At 49.8% G+C, this 12,189-nt stretch overlaps 1 long non-coding RNA gene across 2 annotated transcripts in view; it reads right to left on the bottom strand.

Moving 5' to 3' along the window:
* The window catches only part of LOC106506676, a 39,163-nt gene that overhangs the window by 13,315 nt on the left and 13,659 nt on the right, over nucleotides 1-12,189 (bottom strand). The window lies entirely within an intron of this gene.

The raw sequence follows: 12,189 nt of genomic DNA, 5'->3' as shown, positions 1-12,189 counted from the left end.
TATTCATAAAAAACAAACAAACGAAAAAAAACCACCTGTCGGGGAGTTCCCTGGTAGTCTAGCAGTCAGGACTTGGCACTTGCAACACCATGGCCCAGGTTCAATCCCTGGTCTGGGAAATGAGCTCTTACATCAAGGTGCTGCATGCTACAGCCAAACAAACAAAAAAACCTGTCTACTCGGCTGTGTTCATCATACGCAGACTCTCCGGACAACCGTGCATCTCCTACTCCATGTTACTGAGTTCCCAGCCCTCAGGGAAGGGGTGGGTTGCACACAGCATCCTGTTGTCTGCAACATCTGAAGGCCGGGCTGGCCCCCTTAGCAGGCACGAGCCACATGGGGCCTCTCTTAAGGTGGACTCCATCCCACATTGCTGCCCCCGCCCCACACCCCGCCGCCGCAACAAGACACCGTGTTTGGACATCCTGGAGGGCCCCCATCCGGTCTGGAGGCATCAGGACCGGCCTAAAGACAGCATTGATTCTAGTTGGGAAGCAGGCTGGCGATGGAGTCCTCACCTCCCAGAATGAAGCCAGCCAGGGGGCTGGCCCCAGGGGTGGGGGTGTTAGCACACAGGGCATCCAGCCCAAACCCTGAGTGTAGAGCAGATCCACGTGCCATTTCACTAAAGGGGAGGTGACAAGGAGAGGAAAAAACATGCATTCTGAGACTCCCAGAGAAAAAGGTGAGCTTCAGCCCAGCAGTCCAGATACTTGAGGGATGGAGTGTCCAATAAAGACAGCAGCCGGGTTCCATAAAGCTTCTGGCCCCAGAAAGAAGTTCTGGTCCCGCCTGCTTCCCGTTTGTGCTGGCGCCCTTTGGACCCATCCCCCGCTGCGGGGATGGCAGTGGAAAACTGGGCCAGGACAAGTCTTCAGGAAGTGCTTCCAGCACCTCCCCTTGCCCTTCCCTCTCCCAGACCTCTCCTCCCTACCCAGCTCCCATCCAGAGCTCCCTCCCACTAACATCTGTCTACTGGGCACAGCTCTCAGCCTGGCCTGGAGGGAGAGACCCAGGAAATGGGCTCTGTTCTGCTAGCCAGGTCTTCCCCTCCTGCTGAGATCTCCCCTAGAGTTTAGGAAATAGGACTTCAGTGCATCTTTCTAATGCTGATTGAATTTCTTCCTTCTGGGCAGGTTTGTTTGCCCTTGGCCCAAATGAAAAAAGGACCAGGAAGGGACTGACCAACATGCACCGCCAACAAGGGCTAGCTATTACCAACAAAAAAATCCAGGGGATGCAATTTGGTGCAACTGCCTGGCACGGATTCAGGTGTGGGGTGCATCTGGTTGCGATACAGACTGCAGTGCACGTTGGTGTCCAAGTAAGATAAGATGTGGCTGTGGTCCATTCCAGGCCTCAGGCCACACAGGGGACACATGGTCATTGGGTGCCACTGGAATCAGTGGTTTCTAGGAACCGGAAAGTTAGACTGCCACAAAAGGAAGCCACTTCCTGGGGTGGTTCATAAAGGCATGTTGGACAGCTTCGAGAAAAGGCTGTTCCATGCCAGTCTCCTGACTGCAAATAAACAATCTACTGGAAACCCGAGTTCCTCATGGAGAGTCTCTCCTGAACTTTTGAGAGGGCCAATGTTAGGAACACAGAGCAGTTATTTACAAAGAACATTTTAAATCACTTTATTAGTTACTACGTCTGTTATAATGAGAACAGTGAGTCAGCTCTGACAAGCATGCTGGACCATGCATGAGATTCCCTTGGCAGGGAGGGAGGGATTCAGATCTGTGCCTCCACAACCCGGCAGGTACACCAGTCAGGGACCTTCTGGGTGGCCTAAGAATGGCTAAAATGTCCATAACACAAAAACTTTAAGAGTCTTATCAAACCAAGTTCTCAACCAGGGATGAGAACAAGGTGGCTGTACCTGCAGACACCTTTGTGTCCCTTGCCTTGGAAGGAAGAAATGCAGCTTCTCAGGAGGCAGTGGAATTGACCCAACTTTGTATTTGAGTGATGCTTTGGGTATCAAAACATTTCACAGGTATCACCTTCCTGTTTGAGGTAAAGAGGGCAGATTTTGGGTGGATGAAAAAAGCAGCAGGGTGTGAAAAGAAAAGCCATTTTTCTCAAAATCACCTTAATCATTGGTTAGTTGAAGCTGGAATTAGGAACTCCAGTCTTGCATTTGACATCCTGTGGCCTTTTTGTCTGTCCCTTTGTTACCTGGCTCTAATTTCCCTCATAGCCTCCCCTGTCCAGTTCAGCCAAAGGAAGCCACCTGCCATAAATAGATGCTTAAATTCCACCATTAGAGTCTCATTTCCTTTGCTTAAGGCATACGTGTGAATCAAAGTGCAAATGATCCTGGAAAGGAGGTTTCTCTAAGCCAGAGATCATCAAACATTTTCTGCAAGGGGCCAGATAGTAAATATTTTCAGTCACAACTACTCAACTCCAGTAGCGTAGAAAGCAGACGTAGAATACATCGCAAGGAAACAAATGACTATTTATCAACACTGACATTTGAGTTTCATATGATTGTCACGTCACAGAATATTGTTCTTCTTTTGAGAATTTCGCACCATTTAAAAGTGTGAAAACCATGCTTAGCTTATAAGCATAGAAAAACAGCACCAGACCCATGCTCTAAGGTGTCCTCTGGTCAGGGAGGGCTGTGCTTTGTGAGTTGAAGCACTGCTAGAAGGGTTGGGGAAGAACAGTGAGCAGGAGACCAGTGAGTCCCCCAGGCAGACAGGTGGCTGCCATGTGTAGTCTACTGGGCCCACTAGAAGGGGACGGCCACCCACCAGCCTGTCTGAGCAGCCTCTGCATCTGGAGCACCACTGGATCTGCTGGGGCCTCTTGAGAGCTGCGGCTTTGGCACTTGCTGGCCATGGAGGGGGAGCCCCAACAGCTGCACCAATAAGAGTTCTTTTCTCTCCCCACATCCATCTGTGCAGCTCCGTGCCCACCATAAGGAGGCTGAAAGGTCAGATTGCTCCATGCTGCAGTTACGTTCACTTCTGTGACCGCTTTGTTGCTTGTGAAATAGAAGAGCCCATCAGAGGACGAGATGGTTGCTGTGCGCTAACACTTGGATTGGCCACACAGCAGATGTGGGGTGTGAGATGCTGTCATCCTGAAAGTGCTTCCTCTTACAACCCCATTTGGTTTTCATGAGCAGAGGGTATAAGGAGACGTCATTCTCACCATTTTACAGATGGAAAAACTGAGGCTCAGACCACTAAACTGACTTTCCCCGGGGTAGAGCAGGGGAGCAGCGTCTACATCCAGGTCTGAGTCCAAAGCCATGACTCGGAAGCTCTCAGGATTGGAGCAGGCATGTGTGTAGACCAACAGCCTCGCCCCCACCCAGATCAAGGCAGAGACCAGGCCAGCCCCCCACCTTGGCCTACCTCTGTCTCACCTGGGCCCTTAGGCCTAGCAGCCCCTCTGTGGTTCTGCTGCTGCTTTGCCTCCAGGAGGAAATGGGACAGTGCCTGCTGTTTGCCCCACCCCACTCCACCCAACAGCATAATCCCCAGGGAGGCTCAGCAGAGCCCTAAGCCCCTTCTGACGAATAGCCCTTTCACCACATTTTCTTCTTATACATTCATTAGTTTATGGTCTGACAAGCGGCCGGCATTTAATATTTACATGTGTGTGGATGAGAGAACGAGTTAATGCCCCAGGAACACCAGGATGAGAGTCTCCTGGTTAGTTCTCAGGAAAATGATGCACGGGGGATATTTGGGAATTTAGGCAAATTGGATCAGCACAGAATAAGGAGGATGCAAGGGAGCAGCCAAAAAGCCGGCACTTCACACACTTCACTTCATCCTAGGGACCATGTGCTGCCAGCACCCTCTTCACCCCATTTCACGGATCAAGGAACTGAGGCTCAGTGCAGGGCCCGGGGATCTGGACCCAGATCTCACTGATTGTCTTCACACTGGCCCCTTTTGGGCACTAAGTTATAGGGAAAGGAGGCTCCTTAATTCACCCTAAAGACAAAGCTCGGGGCCCTGGACGAGGAAGGCTGGAGAAGGAAAGAGCTCAGGGTCCTCTTAGCACCGGCAGAGCAGCACCAGCACAGGGAGCTGTGGGCTGGGCAGTAGCCACGCAGCCTGTTCCCTTCTCCCTGCAGGCTGCGTGCCTGGGGCTGGGATCCTAATGCTTTTCCTTGACAGCCAATGAAGGCAGGTGCAGAAAAGCCATAGTACAGCAGGCCTTCCCTTGGAAGGATATGGCATGTAGGTATGTGGAGGCGATTGGGGTCTGATATAAAAGACATTGACCCTTTACTGCCTAGTCTGGGCTGGAAATTCTGCCTTGATGTGTTTCTGCTTCTGGCTTTCAAGCATCTCCTAGGAAAATGCATACAAGGAGTTCCAGTCATGGCACAGCAGAAACGAATCCGACTAGGAACCCTGAGGTTGCAGGTTTGATCCCTGGCCTTGTTCAGTGAGTTAAGGATCCGGCATTGCCATGAGCTGTGGTCTAGGTCGCAGATGCCGCTTGGATCTGGCGTTGCTGCGGCTGTGGGGTAGGCTGGCAGCTGTAGCTCTGATTAGACCCCTAGCCTAGGAACCTCCATATGCTGTGGGTGTGGCCCTAAAAAGACAAAAAAAAAAAAAAAGAAAGAAAGAAAGAAAAGTATAAAAAAATAAGATAGAAAAAAGAAAAGTGGATGTGACGATGGATGGGAGGGAGCTGCAGGGGAGAGGGAGCCACAAAGGCTCCACGCTGTGGCCAGGCCTTGCCACCAGATATGGGTGCTGGACTCTGCCTCCTGGCCCTGCTCTAAGGATGTGGAGGGGACAGAGCAGCAGTGTGTGGCCGCCCCCAGGGCTCACAGCCCCCTTCGCACGTCTCCCCTGTGCTGGGAGGCTCCTCCTTCCCTCTGCCACCACTGCTTCCCTCGCAGGGCAGCTTAGCTCACCCTCTCTCGGCTCACAGACCTCCTCCCCTCCCCCAATTCACAGAGGCAGCAACCAGAGCTTTCAGGCAGCAAGACCTACCCTTCATAGAAGGCAGCAGGAGAAGGACAAATAATAGCATTTTTTTGGCCCCACTGAACCGACGTTATCTTACTGATGGTTTGAGGTTAGCAGCAATAGCTGTGGCCACAAAGGGAATCCATCAGACCCTCTGTCATCACAGCCTGAGCATTTCTGAGCCACAGCAGTGACAACGCCAGATCCTTAACCTGCTGAGCCACCAGGGAACTCCCTGTGTCCCCCTTAGACTGTGGTCATTTCTATAGACCAGGGGGCCCCCAACAAGTTGCACCACCTGGGAACCTACAAATTCTCACGTCCTACCCCAGACCTCCTGAACCAGACCCTCTGGGGTGGACTCAGTGACCTGTGATTCTGAGGCTTCTGAAGTTTGAGATCAGGCAGCCTCCAGCCTGTGTGTGGCCCACCCTGCCCTGGAGGCGAAAAGCTGTTCATGTAGCCCTGTAGTTATCTTACTTTATAAATGATATCTAGGTTTGTTTGTTTTCTTTTCTTTTCTTTTTTTTTTTTTTTTTGTCTTTTTTAGGGCCGTACCTGCGGTATATGGAAGTTCCCAGGCTAGGGGTCAAATCAGTCTACGCCACAGCCACTGCAACGTGGGATCTGAACCATGTCTGTGACCTACACCACAGCTCACAGCAGTGCCAGATCCTTAACCCCCTGCATAGGGCCAGGGATTGAACCTGCATCCTCATGGATACTAGCAAGGTTGGTTACCGCTGAGCCACAACAGGAACTCCCAGTATCTAGGTACTATTAACATACCACGTACTAGGAGTTCCCATTGCGGCTCAGTGGGTTAAGAACCCAACTAGTATCCATGAAGATGTGGATGCAATCCCTGGCCTTGCTCAACTGGTTAAAGGATCTGGCGTTGCCACAAGCTGTGGCGTAGGTCGCAGATCCAGCTCGGATCCCACGCTGCTGGCTGTGGCTGTGGCGCAGGCCAGCAGGTGCAGCTCTGATTCAACCCCTAGCCTGGGAACTAACTTCCATATGCCACAGGTGCAGCCCTAAAAAAAAAAAAAAAAAAAAAAAAAAAAAAAAAAAAAAACCATGTACAAAGTAAAGTATCCAAAAAAGATTTTGAAAGACGAGAGATAAAGATGAAATTAATATTCTCTTGTGGTGAAACATACACTTCAGGAAACATTCCACATGAATGACTGCAGATGTAATTTCTGTCAGGGCTGCTTAAAGCATGGGGCTGACAGTGAGCTCAGGAGAGGGTCAGCTCTGCCCCTTGGCGCTGCCCCTGAGATTTCCATGTTAATGTTATCTTCCACCCAAGGTTCCTTTCAACGATCATTTAAAGCCACTTGTCCTTTTCATGAGCATTTACTTCAAAAGAGATTAACAGTATCTCTCAGGTCCCCTTGGTGGGGACATGAAGTTGCAAAGTGCTAAGATCCCCTCTCCCTTCTCCTACACAACCTCTCCCTTTCCCAGGGCCACACACACACACACACACACACACACACACACAGTCTTTCAGTCTTACAGAACTCAGCATTGATAACGTTCATTGCCTAGCTTTCTCTTTCATTTTTGAAATAAACCACTCATCCAAATAGATGGGCTCTTATTTTCTTTCCTCCGCCCCATGGATCACCCTCCACATCTTCTGTGAAGCACACACCCCACCGTGGAGACAGTAGACTGAACACAGCGCCACCCCACCTCCCCTAAAGAGACTGCCAGGAGCTGCCCAGGCCACCAAGGGAAGGTGGCTCTGGGTGGTCTCTGGGACCAGCTCCCTGTTACCGCCCTGGAGCCAGGGGTTCCCTGGGGCCAGCCCGGCAGTACCCGCTGCTGGACAGCACCAGCCTGGGCAGCCACCACGCTTTCCCTGGGGATGGGCCCAGCTGGCGGCCAAAGATGGAGGAAATATGAGGGAGGGGCAGCTGCCTGCCTCCCCCAGCCTCACTGTGGCATTTCTGAAATCTCATTTCCTGTCACAATTCGAAGGCAGGTGTTTCTGTTTTTAAATCCGTCTCCAGCTGCTATTCCGGTCCTGTGAGTTGCTAGTTTTTTCCAAAGACCCAAGTGCTATTTTTTCCTCTGGGGGAGGCACAGTGAGCAGCCAGTCCTCCCCTCCCCCTGCAGGGTCTGCTTGTGGCAGAGGCCCCTCCCAGAGACCTGGGGACACTCCAGGGACAGCTGGGGGCCCAGCCCAGTGGGGATGATCCCTAGGGCCACTGAAGAGTCCTTTGTGTTTTGGTTGAATTGCAGATGTGCCAGGGCCTGGCTCCACCCAGGGAAGCATAACAAAAACAAGGCGGACCTGGCACCTTTGGGGGAACCTCAGCCCCGCAGGGCCAGAGAGTAGCTGGAGCCAACAAAGAGCTCCTCCCGTGACAGCCAGAACCTCAAACCCAGGGGTTTTTAAGACAGGGATCTGCAAACACCCCGTGAAGCACCCATCCCACGCAGGAGGCCCATGACCCCTCATGGGAATCTGAACTTTCATTTGGATGAAAATCTTGAAAAAATTAATGTTAAACCTGTTCCGTATCACATGAAACATCATCTCATAATTGTTTCTGGAGATTGCAGGGCCACATAGGATTTTTGAAGAAGAATAAAGGAAAGGGTTTCATTCATTCCCTTCAAGGTGTCCCATACAAGGGAAAGGTGTGCAGTCTCCCCAGGGAAGACAGGAAGGAACGGGGTCATTGCGCCCCCTAGGGGCCGTCATTGAGCCCAGGGATTAGTGTTGGGCTCAGAAAATTACCATCAGGTCACATTAAAGTAAGTGAGCTAAGTGGAGTTTCGATGGTCTAGGGACTTTGTATATTTCTTTTTCTTTTTTCAGGGGCCACGCCTATGGCATGTGAAAAATTCCAGGCCAGAGGTCGAACCCACACCACAGCAGCGACCTGAGCTGCTGCAGTGACAACACCAGATTCTTAACCCGCTGCATCACAAGGGAACTCTGGAACTTTCTGTATTTCGTTTGTACACTGGTTTCGGTTTTAGAGTTCTATAAGAGATATTAAGGATACAGAGTTTTGGGGGGTGGGGGTATGTCCTGGGGGTTTGGGATGGAAATGCTATAAAATTGGGTTGTGATGATCACTGTACAACTATAAATGTAATAAATTCATTGAGTAATATAAAAATAAAGATTAAAAAAAGGATACAGAGTTTAAATAATTTGGCGTCCAGACTTATTTAAGTAATATCATAAGCAAAATCAGTTAAACCAGCCATGGGGGAGGATAAGACTTGTCGTTTCCTTCATTTAAGAGGTTTGTACATGACTCAGATTTAAGAATCACCACTTCGGTGTTTGAATGGGAAATCCACAACTACCTAGACTGAGGGTTTATGCTGAGAGAACTACAGTCTCTGAGGGTTTGGGACCAGCAGAGAGGAGGAGCCTGTGGGAGGTATGTTATCACTGGCGTGCTCCTAGGAATTTAAGCAGGGGCTGTTTATCACCAGCATCATTACTTGGACTCGAAATCTTAGTTTCTCGTGCTTTGTGGTCAATTAGTAAAAAGTGAATTTCATGTCCGTGCTGCTGCCTAATGAAGCACATGAGATGTGATGTGAACACTCACGGCCTCCCGGGAGCAGCTGCAGGCAGGTGAGGTCACTGCCCCAGGTGAGGCTGGCACTCCTCTCTGGGGACTGAAGTTTCAAGGGCTCACTGACTCCACTGATGCTGGGTTAAGGGTCACTGGGCTTGGTCAGGGTTGTCACATCCATGAGGGCAAGGGCCACAGGTCATTCTCAGGCTTCCCAAGAGCACCAGGGTCCACAGGACCCAAAAAAGAAACGCTAAAGGTCTCCTGTGGCGCAGCAGGTTAAGGATCCGGTGCTGTCACTGCAGTAGCTCTGGTTACTGCTGTGGCTGGGGTTTGATCCCTGGTTTGGGAACTTCCACATGCTGCAGCCATGCACCCCCCCCCCAAAAAAAAACCTCTTAAGAAACAAAGCAGTGCAGGTGGTAAAGTCTGAAATGGTACATTTGTGAACAAGCCCATGGGGCAGCTAAGTGTCACTGTCACTGTGGTGTGGGGACCTGGGATCAAGTCCAAACCACAGTCCTATTGTGCCCCCAGCACAGCCGGGAACTCAAGCGCCAGGTCCCCTGGGGACAGAAACCCCAGCCATCTGGGCTCTCAGCCTCTGAGGCAGCAATCTGCTAGATTCTTCTCACTGGGAAGCGGGTGAGGAAGACAAAATGAGCCCGGCGAACAGACCCAGACACAAATAGAGGGAACAAAGCCCAAGACCCCAGGACCAGGTGGGGTGGGGGTGTTTCCCAGGAGGACAGAGTTCCCACCATCACCTTCCCGTCAACTGAGAGAGGGTCTGACCCCAAGTACATTCGTTTGCCAGCGCTTCCATGTCCAAGTACCACAGCAGGAAGGGAGGGGGGCCCTCAAGCAGCAGGAATGCATTTTCTCACAGGCAAGATCTTGTGAAGAACAGAAACTCAGGTAGGAAAGGTAGGAGTCCAGAGCTTGGCTGCATTTTCTCACAGTCTGGAGGCTGCAAGTCCCAGATCAAGGTGTCAGCAGGGTTTTTTCTTCTGAGGCCTCTCTCCTTGATTTGCAGGTGGCTGCCTGCTTGCTGTGTCCTCACCTGGCCTTTCTTCCATGCATCTGCATTTCTGGTATCTCTCCCTCTTATAAAGATACCAGGCTTGTTGGATTTGGGGCCCCCTCATGACCTCATTAACTAAATCACTTTTTTTTTTTTTTTTTATGGCGACACTCACAGCATATGGAAGTTCCTGGGCCAGAGGTCGAATCAGAGCTGCAGCTGCTGGCCACAGCAACGACAGATCCGAGCCGTGTCTGCGATCTATACCCCAGTTCACAGCAATGCCAGATCATTAACCCACTAAGCAAGGCCAGGGATCAAACCCACATCCTCACAGACACTATGCTGGCTCCTTAGCTTGCTAAGCGACAACAGGAATGCCTACTAAATTACTTCTTTAAAGGCTCTGTCTTCAAATACAGTCACATTCTGAGGCATTGGGGGTAAGGACTCCAACATATGAATTTGGGGGCACACAATTCAGTCCCTAACACTAAGGAAGTAGCAGTATGTGAGGCTTGGAGGCAGACCCAAGCTGCACTCTGGCCAGTGAGGGTCATGCAGAGTCCCCACCTGCAATGGCAGTTTCATTCGGAGTCACAAGCAGACAAGGCAGCAGCTGCAGGGATGGCAGGTCTCTCACCTTTCCTTGGCCCCTGGCAAGGATGGGCTGACTCTGACCACTGGCCCTGGTCTTTGAACCTGCACTGAGCACTTGCTGTGTCCATCTTTGTGAAAGTGGAACAAAGAGTCTGTTTTCACATTGAGCTATAGAGGCCAGGGAGGCCTCCATGGCACAGGGCCCAGGCACTGATCCAGAATCTGCTCAGGGCAGCACAGGCCACATCGGGTGCCCTTTTGGATTGTGTTTATTCAGGCAGATAAGCAACATGTGCCGGTCCTAAGGCTGGCTGCCACATACCCCCACCCCAGAACAGTATCACCTGCTGGGTCGGCGGGTCCCCCTTCCCAGAGACCACAGACACTAAAGGGCTCTGGGATGTGGACGGCTCTATTAGTAGCAATACCTGCCCCACATCTGTTCAATTGCCTTCATCCAGTAGAATTACAGTCAATAGTACCAGACCTCCACTGACATCAATGACAGAATAGGTAAATAGGACCAATTGTAACACCAAAGATAGCTAGAAAAGCTAGACTAAATATAAAAATCATTGAAGGTACCATAGAGCTAACAGGAGAATGAAAACTCATTACTGGGCCAAGATCTTGTGAAGAACAGAAACCCAGGTAGGAAAGGTAGGAGTCCAGAGCTTGGCTGCATTTGCTGATCCACAGAGAGCAGATAAAAGACAGAGCACTACTTTTTAAAGCTTCATAGGCTACAGGGCAGGGGGCCATAACAATAGTCTACACATCAGAAATGGAGTAAATGGAGTTAAGATTTTTCTAAGTTACATTGTCTAAGAAGAGATACAAGTACTAGTTTCTTTTAGAACTTGATAGCTCCAAAAAAAAGTTGTAATCTCTAAGTTTGACAATAAAAATCACATTTAAAAAAAAGTTTAGGAATTCCTGTAGTGGCGCAGCAGAAACGAATCCAACTAGTAACCATGAGGTTGCAGTTTCGATCCCTGGTCTCGCTCAGTGGGTTAAGGATCTGGCGTTGCTGTGAGCTGTGGTGTAGGTCACAGATGCAGCTCAGATCCCGCATTGCTGTGGCTGTGGCCTGCAGCCATAACTGCAATTTGACCCCTAGCCTGGGAATTTCCATATGCTGAGTGTACAGCCCTAAAAAGCAAAGCAAACAAACCATACTTTTGTAAAAATACTGGACTTTAAAAATAAAAGGAGGAAAAAAGAGGGAGTAAAATATGTATTAACTATATGCTCCATAAAAGAAGAGGAGGAGGAGGTTGAATGGGGTGAGAATATACACACAAAGTAATCTTCTTAACTGCGTTCAGCAGCCAGATTTTGACAGTAGGGTTCTATTTCCCCCTGAAAGAAATAAGAGCTTCAGGGAGAAATGTCTGGGACAAGAAATGAATAATGAGCCTAGAGTATCCTCATCATAAGGGATAGAAAAGAAGCTACCAAAGACTCAGGAGCCAAGGAGAATCCCAATTGGCCAAATATGGGATAATGTGAGTATTAGAGATAATTAATGGATGAAACACATCAACCAGCTTTTGTTCTCTGGGTAGGACTAATATATATATGCAAATGAGCAGTCCCCAGATTTGGGGAAGTCTTGGTGAGCAGGTCCACAGGAGGCACCTGTGAGGAAGTTTTTGGAAACAGAAACCTTACCGCATACCCCAAAGTGCTGTTTGTGGGGGAAGGGGTGGGAGGTAGTAGGAAGGATTAGGAGATCTAAGGATAAGATCCTACCCAGGGACAAGATACACTTTCTGGGTTTGGGGTTTTTTTGCTTCCTTTGGTGTTTGTTTGATAATATATTGAGTTGATTCAGAGGGTTTAGGTTCCAGTTGAGGAGATGCCATTTATTTATGAATAAAAATCTGAGAATTCATCACTGATGGATGCATCTTAAAGATGTTACTGGCTGTAGAGTTAAGGAGGGAGGGTTCCTGGAGTGGAAAGACTTTGGACTCATAACAGAAAGTCTGGGCTCACATTGGCTCTGGGTGACCTTGGGGAAGCCCATTCCATCCTTCTGTGT

This window comes from Sus scrofa, chromosome 1 (genome assembly GCF_000003025.6).
Source record: "Sus scrofa isolate TJ Tabasco breed Duroc chromosome 1, Sscrofa11.1, whole genome shotgun sequence".
Classification (NCBI taxonomy): Eukaryota; Metazoa; Chordata; class Mammalia; order Artiodactyla; family Suidae; genus Sus; species Sus scrofa.
The sequence above is the reverse complement of the archived record's forward strand: the minus strand, read 5'-3'. Positions and strand labels throughout refer to the sequence as shown.